General features: G+C 41.1%; 1 protein-coding gene across 1 annotated transcript in view; it reads right to left on the bottom strand.

Annotated features, from left to right (window-relative positions):
• Window positions 1-19,274, bottom strand: part of sulf2b (sulfatase 2b) — a 197,113-nt gene extending 177,839 nt beyond the window's left edge. The window contains exon 1 of the mRNA XM_072656508.1: window positions 18,898-19,274. The gene's annotated coding sequence lies outside the window, so the exon portion shown is untranslated. The remainder of the gene's footprint in view (window positions 1-18,897) is intronic.
• Window positions 19,275-25,967: the final 6,693 nt, after the last annotated feature.

Below are 25,967 nucleotides of genomic sequence, written 5' to 3'. Positions count from 1 at the left end.
TTTGAAATGCCGCGAAAGCTGGACAAATTGCTGTCTCACTGAACAGCTAAGGAAATGATGATGGATTATGCTTAGGCCTACCACTTACTGACATTAAACAACTCTAAAAACTACACATGAAACATATTAAACTAAAATTGACAGGTACTGATACAGATTTATTTTCAGGGACTCTGGGACTGCATATTTCTTTTTTATATAAATATTTTTTTTATTGTTTTTCAAAAACAAGACATAGAATAAACACTTTGATGCACCACAATGAGGCTGAGAGAATTATTAAATAAGTATATAAATAAATAACAATACATTAAATGAGATACAATTTTACACCACACACAGCTTGATTTCTTATTAGACAAATCAACAAAATCAATAGCCTCGGACAACAGTTGAACAACAGCTGCCCTGGCATAATGCAATCTAGCACTGAAAAAAAATAGTCCAAAAAATAACAGACATATTATAGTATAGACAAAGGTTTTACAATAACACTCTTTTCAATCCTGAATTTTAAGAATTTTAAGTTAGATAGTAAGATAGTTTTGGCAGCCGTACTAGCAGCCATTAACACCTTTTTAGAATTTTAGAGTGTTGTTTGTGATCAAGGAGGGACGACTCGCAAAAAATCTAGTCATAAGCATACAGGGTGGTGTGGCAGGTTTAAAGTTCTATGTGCTGATAACTGGATAGAAGAACGGATTAAACCTAATTTGTCACATTATCATTATCATTATCATCGTTTTTTTGTTGTTGTTTTAGTCTGGATTTTGGCCTATGCAAGGAGGAATCATGCAAATAAGTCAAAGTAACTAAGTAAGTTGAGTCAAAAACAAGAACTTATTTTGCATTACTTGTACAATTATAAAACTGATGTAAATTAGGAACTGCATTTAAACCTCACATTCCAGTCATTTCACTATAACTTAACTGACAAAAAACTCCCACAATCCAGATTGCCAGCATCAGCCCAACTCAGATCCAACAGCATAAACACAAGAAGACAAAATCTTTCTAATGCAATGACCAGCACTGTTCTGTATTTGACAGAGGATAATAACTTTATAAAGAAGAATAAAAATAAGAATAACCCTCTTCCATGTCTCATCACAAGCATTGATTTACTGAGCCAAATAGCCAACAAGAGAGCTCTCTCAGAGAATTTGGCCTTCCAACAGCAATTGTACTTGCTAAATATTGGCTGAAGATGTGACAAAAAGGGCCAAATACTGACAGCAGTTTGGTGCACACTGCAAAAACTATGGCCAATGAAGATGCTTTACTGATGCTCAACAATGACTTGACTTCTTTGACAGTCAGCTTGCTGTGTAAGTGTTCGAAATTTTGCATCTGCTCTTAACGTTATTTAGGGACTTCCTCTCATGAATTAGAGATATGACAGTCTTTGACTGCTAGGAGGAGGCTCTCTTTGATAGTTCTTTATAGGTTCTATTTCCCCTGCTGGTACGAGCTTCAAAATACACCTGGACCAGCTTGATCGCTGTTGTACATGCAAACAAACACACATCATTTCCATCAGTGTCTTGTGAAGCAAAAGAACCACAGAACTAATTGATCGATAGAGAGCTATAGTTAGGGGACAAAAGAGGCCGTCTACCTGCACATGGCTATCGAACACCGTCTCTCTGGGCGACAGAGAGAGAGAGAGAGAGAGAGAGAGAGAACAAGGTCGCTAAAGCTCCTGCAAACAGAAAGGGTCAGGCAATTCTCCCCTTTTCTATAAGACAATCTATAAACAGGAGAGGTCTGTGTTCTGAGGTCATTCATGTCATGTCAGTTGGGAAATGCAGCGTTAAGCATATAAATAAGACACCGCATCTTTACATACATTACTGCTATGGCAAGAAAACCTTGCATCTCCAGAATAGTTATTATATATAAAACCATTTCTGCTGGTCTATTGGCTCACACAATATAAAACAATCAATACCAGCAGCTACTGCAGCAAGGGGACGGGTCAAAGGGGAGTAAATCTAATAGAACACTGTTAGGGCTGTTGGTGTTTGCAGTGAAAAGCTACAAAGATAAGGACGTTATCACTCGATGTCTTAAACAAACACAATCGTTCTTGAAAATTAGCCACCCGATTCTCTGAGTCACATCTCCTGTGCTGGGACAGAAGCCGTCAGTCAAGGCTACTATTAATGCTTTTTTTGTGTCTGTGTCGGTGTCTGTGCAGACTCTCCCTTTGTGAAAACTCGAAAATGACAGTTTCCACTGCTTTTATCAACTGTGTAGCAGCTAGTCTGATTCCAAGACAACAGCATTCTGAACTGTAATTATTCAGACAAACAGCTGTCATTACACATTCTTCTGACCAGAAAAACCTGTCAATAAAACACACCCTTCCTCATAGCTGAATGTCAAACGGCTCTCAACTCCCCAAAACAGTGCGTGTACCTAGGTGTACACTGTTTCCACATAGAAGATACAGTAAGTGAATATACAGCATATACAGCACAATGTTGTCTTTCATGTTACTGATAGCAATACATAATGGAACCTTACCTGCATCCTTGCCACAAAACTCAATGTTTGAGGCCTGCAACAGAACATCTAGAGAGGCCAGATTAGTTTTGGAAACAAGTGCTGGGCTGATGATGTCAAAACACCTTTGACAAAAGGCATGTTTGGAGAATAACAGAATCTGCATTTCATCAAAAGAACACCCTATCAACTGTGAAGCAAGGGGGATGGACCTATCTTTGCTATGAAGTTGTGTTGCTATTGATATGATAATGACTAAACTAAGTTTTACATCTAGTTAAAATAAAAAAACAAGCTCTCTCATTGGCTGAACACAGTGCATAATATATCATTGCTGACACATAACAGCTTTTTGCCTTTAGATTGTGCCAGAATCGTATGATGAATGAACCAATTGACATGCTCCAGAGTGCCTCAATAGCAAATCATTTGAAGTTTTTTCCCATTTTGAAAATTTGAGGATATTTCACAATTTCTTTCTTTGTTTAAAACTTTTTCCAAAATCATTCAAAAATATTAAAATCGTACATAATTTTGTTCAGAACTTAAAGGACCACGAGGAGTGCCTGTAGTGCATTGCACATTTGACCCCCGCATGTACCCAAACGTGCAGCACGAAACGCTCAGCATGAAACACTTGCACACAAAACACATCGAGCTCTGCCCCCCCCCAACCCGCGGCTCCCTCACCCCATCAATTATTTACTGATCCATCCACAATTTGTCATCATTTATTTATGTTTAGTGTGACACCCCCTGTTGATTTTTCAATCACTCGTGGTCCCAGCAGACACGTGTTTGCATGTCTGTGTGGCTGGCTGGAAAAATCCCTGGTTTGACACTATCCTGGTAAATAACTCACTTTCATCCATTTCAGTCTTCCTAGCACCACAACACATGCCATAATTGCACTCAGTGGGACTACCTTTGCAAATCAAATGCTGGTAATTCAGACTTCAAATGTGTACTTTACCCCCCCCCCCCCCTTTTTTTTTTTTTCTTTCATACTCAATTTTATTATTATTATAATAATTTTAAAAGTTCACAGACAATTATGGCAGGTCTGAGGTCGGTGTTCATTTAGCTGTCCTGCTAAGCCGTTCCTCATGGTTGCTAAGCTAAATTGTCAAAAGTTGGATAATTTAAGCACTCTGACGCACTCTGGCTTCACCTGCTGTGCATATAATCTCAGCTAAATTGCGGAGCTAATTAAGCAGCAAGCCAAATTGCTATGGGGATATGACAATTATATATCAAAAATGGAGTGCATTTAGATTGTTCCTTCCAAACAACAGCGCTGCTGTGCAACGTTACAGATTGGATATACGTCCTATGAGAGGATTAGAGCTGAGGGGGGAGATATAATGGCAGCAAAGTCAAGACCCCTCCACTGAATTCACATGCCAATGAACCCAATGACCCTTATCAGATTAAGTATGCATGAAGCAGAGTTACGTGTGGCTTATCTCGGTAAGCCCGGTCTTGTGCTGGAAAGAGCTTGGCCAAGTTCAAGAGGAGGAGAGAGAAAGAGTTAGAGAGAGAGAGAGAGAGAGAGAGAGCGAGAGAGAGAGAGAGAGAGAGAGAGAGAGAGAGAGAGAGAGAGAGAGAGAGAGAGAGAGAATGAGAAAGGAGAGAATAAAGAGAAGAGTGGGCGCAGCGGGGCGAGAAATGAGAGAGCTCAGGTTGGCTTGACATGGTGGTGCAAAGCCGCAAAAGGAGGCGAGCAGGCGGGAGGGTTGGGAGGGGAGTTTTTTGGGGAGCTAGAGCTTACCTGCTTTTTCTTATCTCTGTTTCACTAAGTCCTCCATTCTCTCTCTCTCTCTCTCTCTCTCTCTCTCTTTTCTCCTGCTAATGTCACTTTAGTCTTGTTACACTGACTGTATGTGTAGGTATGAGGTATGAGGGAGCTTGATAATGTAAATGTCTATGTTCAGAGAAGTGTATGAGTGCAGAGGTTTGATCTCTAAACATTCCCATTGTTCTGCCAACAGTGGTGTAAGTGCTGGCACTGCTGGAAGGGCAATTTTACTGAGTCATGTGGTGATTGGATCCCTTATAATTGCTACTTATACAACTGTACATCTGGGTAGCTAGGAAATCTAACAATATATCTCAGCCATTAGCCTACATTGAATTTCTATAAGCAGTGCTGATGTCAGATCATCTATATCCTTATTCATGATCATTCTAATACATGGTGTTTTTTCAATTATACAAACAATCCAAAAGATCTAAATTACATTTCAGCACAGGGTAAAATGTAACATTATTTTATATTGGTGAACATGAAAAAAACACAGAAGCAGAGCTTTGAAGCAAAAAAGAAAAAAATGTGACCAGCTGAATGAACTGGATGTAACAGAGACTGCTTTTCTGTGTATTGAAATTGTCTGAGCCAAGAATTTGGACTTGATGCTAAGTGGTTCTTTTATTAACCTCTTTTTTTAAAATTAAATTCTAGGTTAACTATGCAGTTATTAATTCTAATAACAGAAACTATTATGAATTATTTGGTAGCCATTTACGTACCACATATTTCATGGAGTCCTACAGGGTTCTATTTGAGGGCCATTGTAATTTATGGAATCATGACAGAAATCTAGTCATTAGAGTAAAGAACTGAAGCTTATGCCCACATACAGGGTTTAAGGAGTTAACTGAAGGCCACTTTTCATCATTTTCATTGCAAGAAACCATAGTTATGCCACTGGTTACACACGCACTGGTTACACATGTTCGTAGGTTAAATGAGCTGACTCCGAGTGTGTTTGTGTATCTGGCTAGCATTCCTGCAGCTTTGTGTGAAAATGTCTCTGTGAGTGGTGGCTTAAGTCCAAGACCTGACTAATACACCATACTGAACATATTGATGTTGGCCTGCTAATAAGAACTGTGCTGTCCTCTCACATGGTTCAGACAGGCCAGATGAAAAAAAAACTAATATAAATAAAGTGCAAATTAAAACATTGTCATTTCATATTAGTTCTTCTCCCAGGCATAAAGGCTCATCCGAGCTGTTCGGCGATGGCACTGATCTGATATTTAGTTTCAGCAGGAAATGCTGATCAGATTTTAAAGGTGCACGTATTTGTCACTGTGTAGCAAAATGTGTCCTCTGCATTTGTTCCATCTGTGGTAGTGAACACACACACACTAGTAAACTGTGGGCAGTGAGCACACACAACACACACAGAGCAGTGGGCAGCCAACTCCAGTGCCTGGGGAGCAGAGAGGGTGAAGGGCCTTGCTCAAGGGCCCAACAGTGGTATCGAACCCACAACCCTGTCATCAATGTGCTGGAGCTCTAACCACTGAGCCACCACTGCCAAAAGCACCACTGCTTGAAGAGCAAAGGAAGGATCTAATCTGTATGAAATAGTCTAAAATATAACAAAAAGGGTTGCAGTGCAACACCATGTGACATTGGTCATGTGACGTTAACACTAGCCACATGGAGGCGCGCATCTTTTTCCCGTACCAACGGGATCTCCCCTAAAATGTAAATGATTTCTGTCAAACAGAAAGGCATAACAGGTTCTGCGTGTATGTCAGCAAACCCTTCCCATAAAACACACTCTCTAGCGTCTGCTCATCTTTCTGTCAACCTGTCATCATTTATCTCTGCTCTTTTTCGCTCACTGTTTATTATGCTTACTTTATCACACCCAAATGTTCCCCCTCTAATTACTTCTCAGTCGACCACCAACAGCATGTCTTCTGTGGTCTGCAAGATGTTCTATGCTGTGTAACAAATAGCAATTGCAACAGCCTTTTAACCTTCAGTGTGGTTAACAAGCCATAAACACATGACTGTCAATCAATCTGCACGTAGTCAGAGTGTCTGTTTGTACTGCGTGACTGATGTTCAGTCTGCCAGTGTGCCCTTAGAATTCGCAGTTATTGGCAGTGATAATACCAATGTGAGTTCAAAACTTTCAACTGATGCCAGACGTGTTTGTAAGTGAAAGACTTTCTGTTATTTGAATTCGATGGTAATCCACCCCCGTATGTACAGCAGGGGTGTCGCCAAATACAAATACATCATCCTTCCCTCGATTCTGTCTGATCTGTAGGCCATGACCTCAGTAACTATGCTGGCAGAGCCGACTGGCTTAGCGTTTCGCATGGCTACTCGTGTCACTGGCTGCAACACAAGCCCAAAGCATAATGGCTCCATGGTTGGTGTGGCGCAACAGATAACACCACTACCTGCCTCATGGCTGCTGACTGTTGGAACAAGGCTTGAAGTGTCTAAAACAGTGCCCTGTTCTCTATCCCCTACAGGCAAAATCCAGATCACTACATACAGCACTACTGTAGGGAACAGAAGTCATATAATCATCTGAACATCTGTCTTTCTGCTTGTGAATCTTCAAGCCAACCAATGCAGTGGATTATGGGTATTCCAGGTCTGTTTAGTGCACATTGTTTGTATGCTATGTTTTGGACACCACTACAAAATGGCTAAACCCCAAAGTAGTGCACTATATAGTGATATATAGTAATATATAGTAATATATATAATATATATAGTGATATATAGTAATATATAGTGGGCACAGTTTCAGACACGGCTAGAGTAAACCATAGTAAGCCATTGTCCTATCAAGCTCATTAAGGCCTGAGGCCTTGGTACAGGTGATCCAAGAGCTCAAACCAGGGTGCCCAAACATTTGCACAGCCTCTGTACCATTTTTTTCTTCTTTTTTTTGACTGTTTAATATTTCTTTAATCTCTTACACTTCAGAACTTGTGACCATGTAAACTCAAGACCTGCCTAATGCTATAACATGGAGCACACACACATGCTCTCACTCTTCCTCTCTTGAATCGAATCTAAGTGTCTGAGTGTGTGAAAACATGTCTGCTATCAGGGGAATCTCTTTGTGGCTCTTTAGCAAGAATACTAACCAAAAGGTGAGTAACATCTGTCATTTTTTGTGTGTGTCTACGTGTGTGTGTGTGTGAGAGAGAGAGAGAGAGAGAGAGAGAGAGAGAGAGAAAGAGAGAGATGGTGCTGACTGATATGTTTCAGTATTTACGAGGGAGCCAGCACCCAGGAAGCATAGGTTCATTACCTTTATGATGTCTATCAGACCCCGTGATATATTTTACATTGAATTTGTCTATTTTGTCTGGCACTTGTGAACAGCCAGGCATGCACTGTGTTTGGTGTGGGTGTGAAATATCCATCGGGGGCAGCCAGTGCATACGATATATATGCTCACACCATATGATCTGTTGCTATGATGTGCATGCTCACACTGCACCTTGAAACGGCATAAGGACGGTTCTGTCTATGGGCAATTAGTGATAGTTCCAAAGTACAGAGTAAACTTGTTGAGAAAGTGTAGCTGTTTTGTGAATTTCTGCCACACTGTGCAAATGTGAAAGCAATAACAATGTGGTTTCTCTACTGTTTTATATAGACTATGACTAAGAAATTGACTAAATACAATGTTTAGTTTGCTAAGCTACTAGCAGGCTGAATACCACAGCAAATCACACACGCTCAGAGGATAAAGCCTCATACCGGAGAGCACAAAGTTGACTGAATGCTCTCATGAGTGAGTTTTCGACTGTTTTCAGGCACATTTCGTAGACTGGTTCATCCAGGTTTGCTTGTCTTTCAGTCGAACTGAGCGTTGCTAAACTCCCAACTATGGTGGGCTTGTTTTTTCAACCGCTCAAGTCTCACCATTGCCATAGGCCATTTTTCCATTGTCACCTTTGTAGGGTAGAGGTTGTGTTTGCCAAGGGACTCAATCGCATACCTCAGAAATCCATCTGATCGTCCGACCACTGAATCGTAGCTTGTTTGGGCATCACCACACCCTTACAACGCACATCAACTAAAGCAACGATGTTGAACTTTAGTTGACGAATGAAGCCTGTTCCTGAAGTCTAGTTGATGACCATCAAACCAGGCTAAAACAGGGTCGAAATGCCTTCAGACTGTACAGAATCCTTAAATACTTTTCATTTTCAAAATTATCATTCTGCATTTGTCAGCCCCTCTGCAATGCTTTATAAATTCACCCAATCACTTCTCTTCAGTAACCTGTGGGTGGGCCCTCAGGGGTGACATCATCAAACACACTTTGGCTAAGAGAGCAGATCTGAAACAGCCACCACACCACCACATCACGATAAGTTGGAAAACAGGAAACATGAACACACACACACACACAATCTCCTGCTGATTAGCAAACACTCTATTAGCAGAGTGAAGTGGTGCCGAATTAGAAGAACAGGCTCCCTGCTGATCTGTTTAGGGTTGATGCAAGAGCACAGCCCAATCAAAGAAAAAAGGGGGTTGGGGGGTTGCACTCCTTTTTCCTTTACTCAAGACTTTGTTTGCACCTAACAAAGCCAAAAAAGAAAAAAGCTGCAGTCCGCAAAATCCAGGAAGCCGTCTCCCTTTTCGGAAGTCGAAATCCCGGATCAGGCCCAATCTGTTCCGCCCGGGCAGCTCTGAGAGATGCCAGCAAGTTCAGCCCTTTCTCTGCTTGAAGAAAAGGGGGAAAATCAAATACAAGCCAGAGACCACCATGTGCAAAGATGTTAATTTTGTTGTATTATTACGTTATGGCGCTATACTTGCATAATCTGTGTAGCTAAGAACAAGAATACCATTGAACCTAGTTTAAAATGAGGTCTGTTGTTTTTGCTAACGTAATCTAAGCAGTGTGAAAAGAACAGATTTGCTACTAAGCTAACATCAGCTTTGCCTTGACATAGCTGAATAAGTATCGGTATATGGAAGTAACATAGTGTGAACCTTAAACACGGTAGACTCTAATGTTAATAGAAAACACAGCACAACCTGGGCAGTAAAATGAGCCAATTTAAAAAATGACTATCTATGCTCCCAAAAACAAAGCATGAGAATATTGATGAAAGTTAATGCTAGGTCACTTAAATAAGAGAGATGGGCTGGCCAGTGGAAAGCCAGTGAGGAGAGTGGGTGTTAGACGGGTGCTAGGCTGAAGGCCAACTCAGCTGACTGGCTACAATCTTTTCAGCTTAATAACCTCAATCAACCAATAAAAGCAGAGCCTACCATAAAAGTACAATCAGCATTTTTAATTCAAAGGCAAAATAACAGAGTTGTAAATTGGTTTGCACGAATGCAAAATGCTCAGTTAATGCATTCTGTGGCACCTTAAAGAGGGGCCCATATGCTTTGAAATTTTTTTTTTTTTCCTGAGGGCCACTTATGACGTTATGAAGTTTTTAGGAATTAGTCTCTACTGATGCATTTATTTCTGTCAAAATATTGTGATAAATATTGTGTATTGTAAAATTGTCTTTAAATATCACGATATATATCATTTTTACCGTATCGCCCAACACTAATTGCAGGTACATGAAAATGTATTGCAATGAACGGCCTGGGGAGTGAACAGTAAACATTTATAGCATTAGCTTTCCTTATGTTTATATCCTACATCAACACTGCATTACAGTAAAAAAGTAAATATCTTGAATTGCATTAATGGAGCCCTTCTATTGTTGTCTGTTTATCATCCACTACTCTTAACATTGTCTCTCTTGAACTTACACTGTTTACATTATCAAAGCCTCCAGGCAACTTCCCCAAAACCTCAAAACTCACAGAAAATTCACTGAAAAGCTCACAGTGACCTTTTCAACAGGCAAAAACACTCGACAACATCGCTCACACTTAGTGCCTAGCGACACCGCATTCTTTGACAGCTCTGTTAGTGAGACAGGAAACTGGTACACTCATCCAGAGAATGTTTACAGAGACCAGTCAAAGTGTGCACAGGATGTGGTTCTCATCCATTATAGATGACTTGTAGACTTATTGGCTGTTCATCTGTGTCACTGTCCGATCTGTGTGGCTATGTAGAGACTTCTCCCTATGACAGTTCAGGCCTAAGGTTTAATGGTGAAAGCTGTAGCCTGGGGGCAAAAGGCAAGACATAAGGGACTGATGGATTGGTAGATAGATGGATGGATGGTTGAGTGAAGGGATAAGGGAATGAACAAACAGAGGAATTAAGAGTAAGAAGGTTGGAGGGGAAAAAGGAGGGTACATGACTAGAGTGTAAATACAGATGCTGGAGCCAATAGCCCCACCAGCAAGGCCACACACAAACACACACATACACACACAGCAGGTGAAGTGGGGGTTATATTTTCTATTCTAGACCATGACCTCACAGCCATAATCCAGACACGTTGTACCAATGTGGGGGGATGTTTGACCCAATGAAATATTTACCAGTCTAGCCCTGGCCTTAGCTGAATAGTAGAGCAAACACACTGCTTACAGTACACTGTGTGTGTGTGTGTGTGTTAGCATCTGCACATGTAAGTCTTGGATTTGCATTCATTATGCAAATAGTGAATGCATAAAAACAGGAAGTCTTTTTTACTCATGAATAACATTCTAGATAGGCCTGTTATGCCTGTTACATTGTCCCAGACACATAATAACAAATTATTATGCTACCAGTATTATTTACTAAACATATTAGCTTTTTTAGACCATTTTATGGCACAGATGTAATGATGATAGCATATAATTTATTTTCATATTGAATGACAAACGTATATTTTTTGTATATTTTTTGTATATTTTTAAATGCTGTTTTTTCAACCATATTTAATACCAGCATCTCTTTGGCTATATAACAGGTTACGATGTCTGTGAGCATACCTTTGTGCTGTCATGTTTATATTTACACTGTCAAACAAAAGCAATCGTAATAGCCAGCTGTCGGGAAGGCCCCTCTACAACTGCATTTTGGTTCCCAGCTTGGAAACCTGGATACAATTGATATGTTTTAGGGTACATCTCAGGTTAGTTGTATCGCCGCATTTAAGTGCCAAAGTCGACATCGTCTTCTGCTGCCTTCTTCACGTTAATGAGCTCTCCTCACTTATTCAGCCTAAAGCCAAAACGTTCTCACACCAGAGCTGTGGAACACAGCTTTCAAACCAAGTGCATTTAGACTTACTCTTCCAAACTTACTGGCTGGAATTATTATGCAGTCTTTAGGAACAGCAGTTCTATCAGAATGACTCTAGAATCTTGATAGATGTTGATAGATAACTTTGTAACAGATAACAAGGATTACAGTAAAAGTTTTTAGCGAAGGCCCTCTCATCACCCAGGTCTGTAACATTTGGACCCTTGCAGAACCTTCTGTTAGTGGATGGCAGGAGTGTGGCCTATCCCCTAGGAGGATCAATCTGGGAGGCAATGGGGAGGAAGAAGGGGAAAAACGAAACATCAGAGTATAACAGCAGCAGAGAAGGTATGTAAGTAGAGGTCTATTAAAAGTAGGTGGAAGCTGGTAATTGGTCGAGATATAAGTGACATGCATTAGGTAGACGTCCTGGTAGAACTTGCCCCGAAGCTTTCATCTATTTGCCTCGAGTGACACGTCTTCACCTGTTGCATTCAGCCCTGTGTGTATGGAAGCGCCATTATGGATGCATTGGTCATTGCGCACACCGCATTCTTTTCCTACACCATGAAGGCCACTGCTCACAGAACAGGCACGATGCAAGAACAGAACAGAGCAACTGGCTGGAATATTTGTGAAATAAAGAAAATACAACAGGAAATATTGAGGTCAGCAAAAATGATGTACATATATTGTGTGATAAGTCGATGACGTGACAGGCCTAATTCTAAAGCTTTCTCTCTCTTAGTACCATATTAAGACACTTCTACCATTGGCCCAGGGCTCCACTAGGCAGTTTATAGAAGCACAGCTCAAAGCTCACAGTGATTCCTTGAAACAGTAGAGAGCTGAGCTTTCACCTTTAGCTCTCTACTGGGCAGTGGTGGCTCAGCGGTTAGAGCAGCGGGCCCTTAACCCTCTCTGCTCCCTGGGCACCGCAGTGATGGCTGCCCACTGCTCTGGGCATGTGTGATCACTGTCACTGTGTGTGTTTGCTCACCAGTGTGTATGCATGTGTTCGCTGCACGTATGGGTAATAGGCAGAGGCCAAATTTCATGTGTCTAACACAAATGGTGAATATGGTTGTCTTGTCTTGTCACCTAGTAACCCAGATGCACTAATCCTTTCCTATGAGTCATGTACTCATAATGCACTATGCATGTAAAGGCAATATGCAGTATGACATACAAAAACCCATTATAAGGCCTGGAATGGATTATGGGTAGTTACAGTTCCACACCTAACACATCATAAAGCAAAAGTGCACAAGGCCAGGTGCCGTATCACATTACAATATCCGTTCATTTAGAACACTTCAACATGGACTTGGTTGGCTCTGCAAAAGCTTTCCTCCAAGTCACAAATTGGCTCTGCTCGCGCCAATAGACGACAGTCAAGGAGTATTAAAATAGAACCTTTAGTGTAGGGAATCCCCATTACACGCACAGTAAATGAATGAGTATGTGTGTGAAGGTCGGTGTGTAATGCTGATTGATTAAACGCAGAGGCCGCATGGCATTACACCCACACACATATGCATAGATTGAAGGTTTAAACCCAAGCATGATGATATAAGTCACAGGTACAGCTCATACTTCCAGCTTCAACTCTCAACTTCTTTTTCTTAAGAATACAAGTGAAAGACGATCGTCCAAACTGTTAAAACTGGGAAGCATGTTGTGTGCTGAGGTTAAAGCCATTAAAAAAGACATTGACGGGATCTAAAAAGAATGGTCCATGTCTATCTAATGCTTTCGCTTCTGGTGCAACGGGTACTCCCCTTTGGATCTCCCAAACTCCTCTCCTTCCATTACTATCCCAGTGAGAAAGGGACATAGACAGAGGTGAGGAGAAGCAAAGCAGAAACACATTAAAGAACACAACAGCACAGCAAAATATCTACTCTATTAAATATAAAGGTGCCAGAAATGGTCCTAAGAATGCCTTGAAAGAACAGTTTATGGCTCCCTAAGGAAGCCTTCCTTGAGCACCTTAAATTTTAAGAGTGTAGATCTACCCAGTAAATAGAGAACCCTCGGAGTGTGGTGGGAGAGCAGGGTATAGTCTAACAAGGTAAAATGTAACATGGATTTCATGTTCTTTCAAACCATGCTAACGCAATATCAACCATTATTTTTTTTACAGTAATCAGACAGATGTTATGTAGTACTTAGACATAAATGGCTGTATAGTCATGAATAATTTCCTTGGTGGATTTGAAATAGCACCAGTTTGACACAGGTGAATGAGGTGCCTATATGAAGTATTCACCCCCTTGGATGTTTTCCTATGTTACTGTATGCAAGAAAGAGAGTAGTGAGAGAGGCCAGCAAAACACCTATAACTACTCTGAGAGACTAAGTTTCAGTAGCTGTGATGGGAAAGACTCTGCATATTACTGTTGCCTGGGTTCTTCACTGGTCAAAGTTTTATGAGAAAGTGGGAAAGAGAAGTACCTTGAAAGTATCTCTAATAGACTCCAAGGTCAACTGCAAGTTCTTTGGTCACTGCATATCGCAACACAGACACCATTCCCACTGTAAAGCATGGTAGTGGCAGCATACATTTTTTATAGTTGTCTTGGAGGCCTCTCTTTCTTCCACAATCCATTTCTTGAGGATGGATTTAGCCGAACTCCATGTGATTTTCTTTTTTTTTTTGTATCCATTCCCTTTCTTATTTAATAACCTTTTCTTGGAGTGTACTTATGGTGTATTTGTAGCCAGGAATACTAATTAACCAGTGACTGGACCTTCCAGACTTCCAAGTGTCTTTATACTACAATAACTTGACACATGGTCACTGCACTCAGATGATCTCCTTTTGACTAATTGCATTGACCACTGTTGAATTACATCAGTCACTTTAAAGAGGGTGATATTTATAGTCATTTATTTCATTATGTATTTTTAATTAATTGACATCACTTTGTAAAAATCTGTTTTAATTTTGACATTAAAGGAGATTTGTTTTGTAAATTATTGCCAAATTATACTGACTAAGATTCAATTTATCAAAGCAATAACAGGACAACATCCAAGGAGTAAACACACTTCAATAAGTGTGGAATCACAGTCAAAAGCATACCACATCATCTGTCCAACATGGTGGAGGCACTGTCAAATGCTGAGGGTGCTACACATTACAGATAATGACCCAAATTATACCATGAAAGCAACCCAAGAGCATCCTAAGGCAAAATAAAGGAATGTTCATGACTTAGTCATCTGACCTCAACCAAGGGGTTACCTGGCCTCATGAGGTGACCTGGCCTCAAGTAAAAAGAATAGTTTTCATATACTGAGGACAAAACTAGACTAAAAAGGTAGATTATACACAGGTTTATCAGAAAGGTACTATAGTTGCCATACAAATAAAATGTATTACAAATTTCGCATTTGATCAAATTTGCAGTTCTACTTTGTGGTTTACAAAAAGACTACATTTCTCGTTTTTCCCCATCTTCTTTCCATAATCTAAGGGAAGAGTCTTTCCAGCAGCTGGTTCCTTGATAAATGAAAGGAATCGCTGGAATGGCTCCTCTCTCAGTTTTTATAAACTGTCCTCTGCTTGAACGTCTTCACCAGTACTGCATTTCCTATAAAATAAACTCCCTCACAGCCTCATGAGTGAACTTCACCAGGTTCATAGCTAATGTCTATGATGAGGCTAAACTTGCACAACTCTCTTGATCTGAGGTAGAGAACGGGTAAAGTGAGATGTTCATGTACAGAAGCATGTTCACAAAGAGCTGCATATAACCACTTTTAACCAAATAATCTTCAGAGTTTTATTTAAAGAATGCACAATTTGAACTATCACAACTTATTTGGTTTCCTCTCAGTTCTTTTTCTCTTCACAGTGATGACATCATTCAGGTTCTGTCTTTACAACTAACAATTTCTAAATTGGTCCCAACATGTCTGTGTAGCATGCAACGATATGAAAGAGTTACTGAATATGTGCGACATATAAATATTACTTTACTTAGATGTTCCATTATAGAGCCTCGTAGATGCTCAACTGCCATTCAACTAACATTCAACTGAATATCTATTAAATGCAACTGAACTCTAGGTCTAATGGTTGTCTTTTGCATGCACACCTAACCCTAAACCTAACCTTAACCTTACCCTTGAATCAACCCCAATTCCTAACTCATTCCTTGACCTTGAATTAACCTTAAAGCCCAACTGTAACTTTAACATAAACCTTAACTCTAGCCTTAAACTAACCCTGAAAGGGTAAGGTAAGGGTTAGATGTAAGGTTACATTCAACAGACAATTATTTACACTCAACTTAGAGTTTGTTTAGTTGTTTAGTTTAGTTGTGTGTTAGTTGAATGTCAGGTGAGAATTTACAGCATCCATAGTGCTGTTATTACATATGAATAATGATCCTGAAGTACTAGGCCATGTCTGTTGTCATGCAAGAGATGGGTGGAGATATCAGATTTGTGGGTGATTTACATATTTAACTATGAGTTCTGATGGTATGCTAAAGAAACATTCACCAACAGTCCCCAGTATACTTTTATACATGCCCACCCAGTGAGAATTCAGAAAGGGGGCTATTGTTTTTCTAAGTAAATGTGTATAAAGATGCAAGATATTGTTCTAGGCTCAGTTTGCTAAAACACCTTAGTATTACAAGCAATTGATGATGAAATAGAGGGGATTTCTTTTTTTCTCTACTAGAAATCTGTGGGCTACGACCCTCTAAATGAATGTACAGTCCCGCTGGTTGCCACAGTGACGTACAAAGCAAAAAACTGGCTCTTCACTAGGCCCAGCCTCCGTACGTTAATTATCGCTCACTTTCCCTCCCAAAGTGCATTTTTCAGATGTGCTGAAAAGGTGAGAGAGCAGCTGATACTGATATTAGATGTACTCTTTAAGTAGACATGTCAATTCTCTACTTAAAAATGGTCAACCTCAATAACTTTATAAACTTAATAAATGACTGAGCTCATTTCAATTCATCATCTAATTAGTCTCCACACAGTGCATATAATAACTGACCCTGTTCTTCCCTTCCACATCAACCCTATCAAGTTCCATCGTTTAGACTGCTGAGATCTGGACTGCATAATTGGCTCCAGCACTGAGCTTTACTCACTTTGTTTATATGAACGGGCAGCCTGAGTTCTCGCCCCTGCAGTGCTACACTAAGTCACCTTGTGAATATTTAATGTCCCTCCCACTTGATTCTTGCAAAGCTTGAAAAATGACAGAATGAAAACATGATCGTTGGCCATGCCATCGCTTCATAGTTCAAGTCCAGGTGTCCGTGTGCATATGAGAAAGAGATTCAAACCTTTCCCATATTGAGGAAAACCCAGAGCAAGTGGTCAGCCACCCCCCCCCCCCCCCCCCCCCCCCCCCCCCCAAAAAAAAAAAAACAAACTGCCCCCCCTCAAACCACTGGTCCGAATTGTGGGAATTTAGTAAGGAAATGCAAACATTAGCAAGACCATTGCAGGCCTAACTAGTGCCAGCTACCCAAAGTAAACATGCCACTCAAAATCTCCATGCCAAAGTAAAGATAAATACCCTTCACACATACACACACAAACACACACAACCACCTGTATCAAAGAGTGTTTGTGAGCCAGCCTCAATCTTCAATGTGAACTGTACTGTATACGCTTTAATGGCACAGACCGTCAGCCTATGACTCTGTCTGAGTCCAGTAAGAGCACACCATGCACGGTGTGTAGACCCAGACATCATAAACAACTTATTGCCAAGGCAATATTCAATTTTCTGTGTAATGGTGTGCCCATTTCATTCTTACAAGCATGCTTATCTGATCCTGAAATCAGAGAGGAGATAAAAGAATATGTCAACAGTAAGATACATAGGGTTCTGCCATCTTTCCGGCAGAAACACCAAGGCAAGTGTGCGTCAAGGCCTGCCGGATATGAACAGAATGATATTGTGAGACACAGTGACTGTGAAACAAATCAAACGACTGCTTGTGATTATTTGCATCATGCCGATCAGCCATAACATTAAAACCAGGTGAAGTGAATAACATAGATTATCTGATTATAGTGACAAACCATCAAGGGGTGGGATATCCATATTAGGCAGCAAGTGAACAGTCAGTTCTTGAAGTTGATTCTTGAGTGTTGGAAGCAGGAAAAAAGAGGCCTGAGCAACTCTGACTTTGACAGGGGTCTTGCGATGGCTAGATGATTGGTTCAGACATGCAGGTCTTGTGGTGTGTTCCTGAGATGCAATGATCAGTAAATAACAAAAAGACAGCCTCTATATTTTCCAGATCTCAGAGATCGAGCATGTGTAGGATGTACTGGATAAACAAGTCCAATTCACAGAGGCCCAGGCTCGCAACTTACAGGACTTACAGGAACTGATGCTACAATCTTGATGCCAGAAACCACAGGACACCTTCAAAAATGTTGTCGAGTCCATGGGTTGGAGCTGTTGTGGCAGCACAAGGGGGCATCCACAATATTAGGCAGGTGGTTTTAATGTTATGGTTGATCATTGTGTTTTGTGTAGTTAATCGTGACCCTTAAGAAGGATTTTTCCCATTAATAAAGCTATGCTGGGCTCTGAGTGGCTTAGTGGTCTATAGCCCAGGGGTCGCGAGTTCCAACCTCGAGCCATGCAGCTTTGCCATCAGCGGGCAGAATCGGAGAGAGCACAATTGGCTTTGCTCTATATGGGTGGGTAGATGGCGCTGGTTAACTTATCATGCTTAAACTTCTACAGCACTATTTACAAGACACTCTTAAAACGAAGGTGCTTCAAACAGGTTCTTTAGAATCTTTTGGATCAGGATACCATAGAAAAGCCACTTTTGGTTCCATAAAGAACCATATTTATAGTAGAGATAGTAGAGAGAGTAAGGAGGACCTTTAAACTGGTAAAGAGACTTTACATCAGGTGAATTTTCATTAGACCTTCAAAAGGTTCCTCACGCTGACACATAGCTTTGCTTACTGGATCACACGAATGCCCTGATTCATCCAAACTCCTACAGAACACCCACCTGCATCATCTGAGATCCATACAAACTGCAAAGGCCAATATCGCAATCCTGTTTAACTGACACTACATTGTGCAGCCCTGCTGGTTTCTAGTAAGTGCAACCAGTTTTTCCTGAACTTGTCAGATTTAAACTCTCCTGATCTGAGCGAGTGGTACAGAGACCCTCCCATTGCCCCAGGAAGAGCAACCACGTGCCATAACACACACATGCACACTCATACAAACACACATGTAGGCTATGCAATGCATTCTGTTCAGACAAAAAAGCACTGAGTGGAACATTGGAAAGACCTGACGATGTAGCATTGCAACTCCAGGGCTACGTCAGCAGAACAAGTGCAAGAGAGAGAAAGAGAGGGGGAGAGAGAGAGTGTGTGAGGGAAAGAGAGAGAGGAGGGGAAAGTAGGGCATGTCACACGAGCCTACCTCACACACAGCGCTGCAGGTCCAGTGTTAGTGGCGCAGGCCGCTGGACTCTGAGCAGGTGGCTTTCTGTCCCGTCTGAGTCTTGCAGTGGAGCCCCTAGAAGCAGCCAAGCAGCCAGCCGAGAGAGGGTACGAGCAGCGGGGGTCAACGTCCCAGTCACGCCACCCCCTCTCTCTTTCTCTCTCACTCTCTCTCTCTCTCTTTCTCCTACTCCAACTCCTACGAGAAGTAGATTGAAAAGCAGAACTTCTCAAAGCACTTTCAGTTTCATAAACTCAACTGCGATCCCCCTCTCTCTCCTTCCCTCTTTCCCTCTTTCCCTCTCTCTGACAGGAAAGCTTTAAGTGTTCAGAGAGAGAGAGAGCTCTGGCTGAAGCGGGACACTGAGAGCCATCTGTTGAAACACGCCTGCCGCTTTGCCTCTCTTACTCACTCACTCTCTCACTTGCTCATTCGCCCAGCGGCCGAGAGGCAGAGGGAAGGGGGGGGGGGTGTAAGGGGGACTGTACTCCCTGCCAGTGCCCAATCTGAACACACAACACACTCTCAGAGCAGCACAGGCGGAGCCTGCCGAGAGAGAGAGAAAGAAGGGGTGAGAGAGCTTGGCTCTTGTATGCAGTATTAATAGCTATTCATGTGGCATCTAGGCCTGTGTCAGCCACAGAGGCACAGGGGTGAGGGGATAGAACTACTGTTTAGAAACAAGACTCAAACAGAGTGTGCATGTGCACACACTCACTCACTCACTCACACACACACACACTACGGAAAGACATAAACCACATGACAAATTTATAGTCCAATTGCTTAAACAAACCAAACGTGCTGAGCTTACAGTTCATGTAAACACTGCTGCATGCACACACACACATACACCAAAAATCCACCAATCAATGGCCACCACATTGAGAAAAAAGAAAAATGAGTTTTTTGTGTGACAGCAACATTATATTGGTTGCACATTAAAGTTTTCTAAATCTGAATTTGAATCCTTTATCAGGTCTTCTCCGTCCATAAGGTGTGTCTGTGTGTGTTGGGCCCCACATACACACTGTCCCCTCCCACCATGCGTAAATTCACCATGGGAAAAAGTTCTAAGCACCTGTGGTACACAAACCCTAACTTAAACTTAACCCTAAAGTCTCCTAGACTTTACATTGTGTGCATGTCTGCTGTAGTTTTCCATAGACGTATGAATTAAAAAATTGTACGTCTACAATTTTAACCTAGTAACTAGTATTAAATATTTTGGTGTTTAGAATATGAGCTGCATTTTTTGCATTTTTTTTTAGTTTTCAGTGTCTCAAGAATATCCCCTCAGTGTCAGGACATTCATTATTAGGACATTTGGTCCTTCAAAAAAGGTCAACAATAACATTCTTGGACACAGATGGAATTTGGCCTCTGCCTTTAACTCATCTGTGTAGTGTACATGCACACATACACACTAGTGAGCAAACACACACAGTGATATATAGGGCACGCATGCCCAGGGCAGTGGCATCCAGGGACCGGAAAGGGTTAAGAACCTCGCTCAAGGGCCCAACAGTGGCAGCTTGCTGAGCCCGGGGACCATACCAACACCCCTATCATCAACAGCCTGGTGCTCTAACTGCTGAGCCATCACTGTCCTGATTGCAGTATATTTGATAAATATCCTAATTAAATGGAAAAAATATATAGTCATGAAAAATCACTTTAGTCATTGAGATCATGGTAGAAATCCTATTCCTAGTTACAGTCACATTTATGTAACTATGTAAGTACAGTCTTATGCAAAAGTTTGAATGCCCCTGATCAAATGATGAATTTTGTTGATTTTCTTAGTGTAAATAAGTGAAAACAATTCTGCATCTTTTAGAGCACAATTATTGTGTGTGTGTAATTAAGCAAATAAACTCTTTTAAAAAGTGCAGACGTGTGTCTGAATGTGAACTTATTTACACATACAATTTAACCATTGACTTTTAATGGTGCCGCATGGTGGGCTTGCCTTGCTAGTCTGCCAAAAGGAGCAATGCTAACAGAAGGGACAGCACGGAGCAGCTGCACATTAGCCTAAGGTCACCATGCCCAATGCCAAGCATCAGCTAGTGGAGTATTAAGCTCCCAAAATGTGGATGCAGAGCAGTAGATCAAAAATGGTTCTTCAAAGGGATGTCTGGTTGGTGGAAAATCTTGTGTTAATAATACTTTTCTATATAACACCAGAAAGGATCCCACTATTGTTAGAGTCAAAGAACCCTTTTTCAGTACAGTATAGGCTTTTTTTACCCACAGTTTCTCTAAATGCCTCTGGGATGTATCGGAGTGGCTTTTGTGATCCAGAACTAATCATCCAACATCAAAATTTGCTCTAACTAATGACTTAATAACATTTTGACTTAATGCAATCAAATTCTCAGCGCAATGAGACTCCAACGTCTAGTGTAAAGCCTTTCCAGAAGAGTAACCGCTGTTAGTGTCAAAAAGAGGAACAGACTACCCTATTAATACCAGTTATTTCAGAAGAACTGTTGGATGAGCAACTTTTGAGCACATATAAGTGTATGAGAGAGAGAGAGAAGCAGAGACAGAGGGGAAGAAAGCAAAAGAAAGCAACCCAGAGTCTGGGAGAGAGAAATAAGCAAAAAGAGAGATAGAGAAAGCTCAGTTCAGTCAGAATGTGGAGAAGCCTTAAGGTTATCCACTGCCTGCGAGGCTCTTTTTTCGTGTTTGGAGCAGAACTAAGCCTAGAATAAAACATCAAGGATTCCAGCTGTCAGGGGAAAAGAAGTTTTGGGGGAAGAAAGGAGGGGCAGAGAGAGCGATAGCGGGGGCTTACGGCCACATCGTGATGCAGATAAAGATGGAGGGGTGGGGGGTTTGGGAGGGCTGTAAGACACGCCACTTTTATATTTTGCTTTAACCCACCTTGTCAGAAGCGAGCGGATTGCATGGTGCGCAGCTGAGAGCGGGGTGTCAGCAGGATTTACATTACAACTCCCAACTAAACTTCTCCTGCTTTGGTTTCATCTAAAAACCTGCTCAAGGTTCAAAGCCGCACCTCACCTGCATTCGAAATGGCCTGCGAAACTGCAGGGGGAAAAAATACTGAAAATGAAAGAAGGATCAGAAAAAATAGGGGATGAAAAGGGAGGGATGAAAAGGGTCAAGAGTAAACTGAGCAAGGCGCTGTGCGGATTAAAGATTCATAGGCCTCCTGTTGAAAGTCTCCGATAGCACAAAAGTCCAAGTTCTTTCATGTTTTAACCCTGCAAGGTTCCCCGTGATGAGTGCGTTAAAATGTTACTTTTTTATATGTAATTGAATAATTTCTCAGTGGTAGCTCACTGAAAGAGGCTAGGAGTGAAACAATGCAATGTATAGCACTGTACAGTTTAATACAAGCCTCTACATTCAATACATTGTCCGACATATTAAACAGATGTTGGGAGATGTTAATACTCAATATGAAATATTAAGAGTTGAACAAGCAAATCCACGAAGTCTAGCAGGTAAAGAAGCACACTTCTCGCATGTGTATATTAGCTGCAGGCTACCATATTAGCATTTCATTTGTTATTTATTAATAATAAGTGCATACAAGTACATACAAAAAGTCACCAACCCTCTTTGCTGCATTTACACAAGCCTCTGTTATGCCCATGCCAGTGCCATGGATCCTTGTGGTTGAACTTTTTAAATTATTAATATCCACATGAGTGCAAAAGTGAAGAGAGAGGTTGCCAGCACAAAGCTTGTAACGTTTTGGCAGCAGTAAGACTAGCCAATTACATGATCCACTATATGTTCAAATGTTTGTGGACACCCCTTCTAATGAATGCATTCAGCTACTTCGAGTTGTGCAGATGACACAGTCTAGTCCCTGTAGGGGAGTACTGCCAATAGAATAGGTCTCAATGGGGCACTGCCAGAAACTAGTGATGTCACTAAACGTATCAGTTACACCACTATTAAAAATGTACCAATTTTGCCACCAGAATCAAAAATACAAAAAGAAGTTGCACAAGACACACAATTGGATGCTGATGTAATGCTCTAACATACAACAATATACAGTCTCCCAAATTATTTGTTTACATTTATCTCTTTTCCCCAAATAACATGTTGTACAGTGGGTTAATATAGTCCATGTAGCGGGTGTATAGGTATAAGCACACCATATGCCTACATAGAAGAGTGAAGGTGATGTATTAGTATTATCATAATTCTTTTATATACGTTGATGGGCTCTAAAAATTGAAAATGGGCAATGAGAAAATATTACAGCACTTTTTGTTCTTTTGTAAGGAGAAATACTGTATGGGGTATTACTGTATTGTATAAAATGCTGAATTTTGCAGAAATTCTGCTGAAAGTGCAGCTCTAAAACCACACTTGTGCAAGTAGAAGTGTCATGCAGCATAACGTGCTTATGTCAAAGAAATTGTTGTTGACTCTGAACCTAATAGTAAAAAGTCAAAAGTGTCGATCTGAACTAGTTGAATGCAAATCAAGAGGAATCGTCATTATTCCTTTAATTAACTACACTAAATCCAACTGGTTGGGTTTTTTACCAGTGGTCTCCAACCCTCCTTCAGGAGAGCTACCTTCCTGCAGGTTTTAATTATCAGGTTTTAACTCAACGTAACACACCCCACTCACCCAATCAACGGCTTCTGAAAACAGTAATTAGTTGGATCAGGTGGGGCGGAATAGGGTTGGCTCCATGGTCTGCTAGAATTGAGAAGGGTTTGAGACCACAGTTGTACACACTTTTCTACTGCACATTTAATTTGTTGAGAAATTAGGGGAAAGCTGGACTGTAAACTGGTGTTTAAAAAGAGAACTCTTGCTTTCATATATTTCCATATGGCCTTTTAAATTTTCTCAAATCAAAACTCCACACCATGAGACTTCAAGATCACTATAACTTCCCTTCCTGTCTGGTTCCCTTCTGATCTGTGGCTTCCCACCTCAGTAAACACAGTGTCAGCACTGACAAAACTTGTCTGAATGTTTCAATAAAGTATGCCAATATAACCAGCCGACAGTGGTTTGCTCCAGCAGCCTGACCTAAACGCTGCCTTACTGAGCTTCAAAATGAAAACATAAAAAAAGACTGTTAAAAAATCACCACACCATGTAGCCAACACAGATTTCTGCTGGTGTCTAAAATATATGAACATATTTAAAATATACAATATCTTAAAATCCCTGGGAGCACATTTTGATATATTTACTACTTTTGTTTGATGCTGAAGTTAGGTGTTAACCAAAGCATTCAGAAAAGTTTAAATAGAAAACACAAAGCAGAAATATGATAAAAACAATCCCCACAATGCAAGCCCTGACAGCCCTCTATCACAGCCTTGAGACAGAGAAGTTCTGAACTGAAAATTCTGAACTGCAGTTGTGATTTCACAGATCTTTACTTAGTTTACTGAGGACTTGATATTTGTAACCAGTCACCAGCCCATATATAGGTACAAGCTCGAGCCACGACTAGGAGAGCAGCTGCCCTGCGAGCCCTGTCTGGCGCCCGTCGCCTGTTCGCTTCTGTAGCTGGCTCCACGCTGTGCAAGTAGAACGGGGTACGGGTAGGGGTTGGTAAGCGGATCTTCATAGCATCAGGACCTCCTGTCCCCAGCTGCAAAATTCCATGGTGAAGGAAAGAGGCGACGGGTGCCAGACGTGAAGGACATATGGTGCTTACCAGGGTTAGCCTTGTGATTGGTTGTTAGCCTTGTGATTGGTCAGGGGTATGCTGATGTAAACCTGACCCACTTTTAGGGCCGCCCCTTTCCATATTAAGAGAAACAGTGAGAGGAGTTTGAGAGGGTTGTTAGCTTTACCTTTAGGTCTTAAGTTTGCTCAGACTTGTAGAAAGAGCGGAGCCATGTGATAGCCTTGTGATTGGTCAGGGGCATTCTGATGGAAACCTGACCCACTTTTAGGACCATCTATTTCACATTGAGAGGACAGCAATGCTGGTGAAATACAGCAGGGATTATTAGATGTTGGGAAGATGTTCATAACACATACTTTGTACATTTATAATGAGGGCCCTGAGGAGCCAGAACTTAGATTAAAACTAAGATTTAAATTCCCAGGGGCTTTAAAGGTTAATCATTCATGTTTTTCTTCATTCCTCATTTTTCTTAAATTATTCAGGCGTAATGAATAAAGCACCTCTATCCACAGAATTGCCATACACAGATATGGCACTGCGTTACACCTCTAGTTATTCTACAAAGAGTTACGTAATATACATCAACTATACAGAAAAAGTCACCAACTCCAGACCTTTCGATTTTTAATCTTTTCCATTGTGACCGTCAGCATGAGAAGCCTTTCAGGCTTTTAGCATGAAACTTTGAAACCGATATAAACAACAAACACAAACCTCAGAATTGACCAAACTGGAGGCATGCTGTTCAGTTAGGAAGATTACACCTAAACGCAAGGTTTTCCTCCCACTCTTTCAGACTAAACCAAGCGTCTCTGTGACTCTTTCTCACAGTGAAGAAAAGGCCTCAGGTACTAAAGGTCAAATGAGGTTGAAACCATGGTCAGTCCAGTGCACAGTCACTGGTGGAAAAACACTCTAGCATTCTTTCTAGAGGAGTGATTTGCTTGCAAAAGAGGCAACTCTTGCTCATTTCCACACGCAGTGCGTGAGATAAGGAGATTACATTTGGAAAGCGCTGCCGATTTTGCACTTTAGCCGATCCTAATCCTAAACCGTGAAGCTAGATTGGGGAAGGGCGGATTATCCCTAATCTCAGTGCCCTGCTGAGATGGAGTGCGAAAGATAGGCATCAAATTGACAGTCGGGTTTCATGTAAGGAGATCTGTGAGTGTGAATGTGTTACTGCTGGTGTTTCTCCCCATTCTGTGTAATCTAATCTAGATTAGATTATTTACAGAGGCGAAAAAAGTCACACAAATGATGGGAAGCCTTATCGCAATGTAGTTTAAATAAATTTCAGAATTCATGGTCATTTTATTTATTTTTTTCATACTTAACTAAGCTGATGGATAGCTATACTCATTATACAGTCCAAGGTAGACAGATGTCAGTTCAG

This window comes from Salminus brasiliensis, chromosome 14 (assembly GCF_030463535.1).
Source record: "Salminus brasiliensis chromosome 14, fSalBra1.hap2, whole genome shotgun sequence".
Classification (NCBI taxonomy): domain Eukaryota; kingdom Metazoa; phylum Chordata; class Actinopteri; order Characiformes; family Bryconidae; genus Salminus; species Salminus brasiliensis.
The sequence above is the reverse complement of the archived record's forward strand: the minus strand, read 5'-3'. Positions and strand labels throughout refer to the sequence as shown.